Source organism: Primulina tabacum, unplaced genomic scaffold (assembly GCF_025594145.1).
Source record: "Primulina tabacum isolate GXHZ01 unplaced genomic scaffold, ASM2559414v2 Contig517, whole genome shotgun sequence".
In the NCBI taxonomy this organism is placed as follows: domain Eukaryota; kingdom Viridiplantae; phylum Streptophyta; class Magnoliopsida; order Lamiales; family Gesneriaceae; genus Primulina; species Primulina tabacum.
The window spans coordinates 13,880-16,962 of NW_027459771.1; the positions used below are offsets into that span (position 1 = coordinate 13,880).

The window sequence follows — 3,083 nt, forward strand, 5'->3', positions numbered from 1 at the left end:
TGCTGCTGCTTGAAGAATTACATTGTTTTCATTTTGAAAACCCATGTCTAGGGCGTTTTAAAAATGTATTGAAGTTAGTTGTCCAGGTGTTATTGGAATGTGTTGTCTAGGGATTCAGTTTCAAGATGATTATGTTACTGGGACGTGGTTTCCAGAGTCTATACTGCCCCAGGAAATATTCGAATTCATATAGATCTATGACATTTTAGTTTTAGTGTCTTTCTGTGCGCACTGATTTGAAAATGATTTTTGAGTTGTGAGATCTCATGGATGATAAGCTGAAGCAATAGTGGAAACCTTTTTATGGTTTATCGTGAATGTCTTCATCTCTTAGCCCAACGACTTAGGTTGTAAGTTATATCTTATTTCTATCCGATGCTTTTTGTCTTGCTCATATGACCATTTCCATCATGCTTCTGATTAATCATTCTTTATCAATTCAGGTTGAGAAGAGAGGTTTATGTTTTCGTTGACTCAATTTTCCTGCTAATATAATCTCTTGTGACTACCCTCTTGATTTTGTTTCCTGCGATTCTTCCATTGATTAATGTCATCCTAAGCGTGCACCTGTGTAAATATTTTGGTAGTCTTCCTGAATGCGCTGCTTCTCTACACTTGTTTTTCTGAATCGTGCAAACATTGCATTGTTCAGATCTTACTTTTGATTAGTGATAACGCTAGTCGTGTTGGTGCTTAAAACTTCGTTAATGATGACCATTGTTTCCTTAGACCATATTTAATATACTTCATATAATTATGCAATAGGTACCCCTCTTTGGCGTAACGGTCCTCCTGAGAAGCCCATACTCTGCAATGCATGTGGTTCTCGGTGGAGACGAAAGGGAACATTGGCAAACTACACACCTCTCCATGCTAGAACTGAACATGAAGAGTTTGAGGATTATTGGGTTTCAAAAGTAAAGACAATTTCTATCATGAACAAAGAGCCGAAAGTTATCAAGAGGAAGTATAATAGTAATAATAATGATATTGCTGAATTTCGAGGGGTTCCAAATATATGATTAGATTTTTTTCCATATACAAGTATTCTTAGAGGCACTCACATTCTACGCACGGAATTTATAGATATTTTCCTACTGTTTGTGTATCACAAACTCATTTTATATTTTATTCAATTTCAGAGGCAAAGATCAACTTGAAACAATTCAGATTCTTGCGCACCATAATTCTCCACTATGTTACATAGACCTCCAAGTAAGTTGAAATACAACTACACACCCATTCTTTTGATTCTGTCCGAGGTGCTATGTTATATGGACAAATCATTATGTCGTATTTTTATTGCTCAATTTTTATTTGTTCTACATTTGTAACCGTAGAAGCAGAAATATCTATACTATATTATGATACATGAGAGCCATAAAGTAACTAATTTGGGGGTTATGATGTAACTTTTTGTAAACAAAAAATATCCCTATAAAATTACAGAAAGACTTCATCTTCATTTAATAAAAAAATATCATAAAATTCTATTTAGTAAAATATCATGTTGGATTCTGCAGTGTGAATAACCACTGATGTTAGCCGAGTCAGAAACCATAGGCTCTTCAATGAAAAGTTTCATGAATTGGTAGCCGATTCAGAAACCATATCATCTTGAATAACCACTGATATTAGTGAATTCGGTCTAGAAATTGAAAAGCTTCATGAATTGGTAACTCTTGAAAAATATACAGATCACCATGATTCTTCAAATCTGTACCATTGCATAATATTGCTTTTACGTATCTTCTTCGTTCATTTTCCTTTGTTGTATCTACAGAGAGTTCTTAAATGCTTTAATTAAGTTCCCTGTTCTTTTAGTTTGTAGTTCCAGTAATACAAATTGAGATACAAAACTGTTATGGAATTGTTAACCTGGTGAACTTAGCAATGAAAAGTCCACTCGTAAACGAAGTTGATGGATCGAAACGTAGTGTCTTTGGTATTCTTGCAAGGCTAACCCTTTGCGCTATCTCTACCAATTCTGTAAAAACGGTTTTCCTTCTTGCATAGCTTTATATGTCATCTTCATGTCTTCACTGCCTTCGTTAACTTGTAGCCGAGAACTGGAAATGCATATTTTGTGATTTTTGGACTTTTCTGCCGAGAAATGGTACATTCACGTTAACCAAAAACAACTCAAAATAGAAATTCTAGACATTTTTTGGTTATGTGATTTTTGGACTTTTCTGTCCAAGCATCTGTGTTTTCAGTCGAGAACTGGTACAGTCATATTGTATGCTGATGCACAATCAGATTTTCCTTTGAGTCAATTCTTGGTTTCATGCTTCATTAATTGGTTTCTCGGTTTTGTGAAGTTCTCACACACGGCTGTTAGCATATCTGTAATTTTTTGTCATTATATCTCCATTGTTTTTTATTTGAGTGCCAACATATATGTAATATGTTCAGATTCCATCAATTTAAATACTTTTTAAATATATATCTGTCAATTTTTATTTAAAATAGAAAAATCTAATGTATTTTTTTTTTTTAAATTTCAGTTTGCAGGATGCATCAAGAACCAATTTTACAACCAATCTCAATATGATGAGGTCAGAAGTGAATGGAGTGAATTTTTCTACTCCTATGTAGGTGCTTAAATGGATGGTGTATGTTGGGATAAATATTTTGTTTGTCATTGTGGATTTTTGGATATACTTTTGGTTTTGTGGATATATTTTTGGGTTATTTGTGGATTGATGAATATGTAATTGTGGATTCGTGGATATTCATCATTTTTAGATGGATAATTTATGAATTTAATTATATTAGTGTATTAAGTTATATATTGCGAATTTTTTTTTTAACAATTACTTCATCAAAATAAAAAATAATGAAGTGAAACAGATAAATTACTTCGTTGTTATTTGCAAATTGTGAAGTAACATAATATTAAATACTTCGTCAATAAGAAATCAGACGAAGTGATATAATTAATTTACTTCACCATTGTTCTGTAAAAACGAAGTTGTTTTGCGCAATTACTTCACCAAAATACAAATTATTCAAGTCTTTCGAACCACTTACTTCGTCACTAAATGTAAATTGTGAAGTAACATAATATAAAATACTTCAAC

At 32.5% G+C, this 3,083-nt stretch overlaps 1 long non-coding RNA gene across 3 annotated transcripts; it reads left to right on the forward strand.

Moving 5' to 3' along the window:
• Positions 1 to 286: 286 nt before the first annotated feature.
• Positions 287 to 2,774, forward strand: LOC142534447 (uncharacterized). Of its 3 annotated transcripts, none has more exons than XR_012817062.1 (3): positions 287 to 975; positions 1,143 to 1,215; positions 2,508 to 2,774. It is a non-coding gene; the product is annotated as an uncharacterized LOC142534447 (long non-coding RNA). The 3 variants fall into 3 exon arrangements; XR_012817064.1 differs by having other exon boundaries at positions 287 to 967; XR_012817063.1 differs by having other exon boundaries at positions 287 to 917.
• The last annotated feature ends 309 nt before the right edge of the window (positions 2,775 to 3,083 follow it).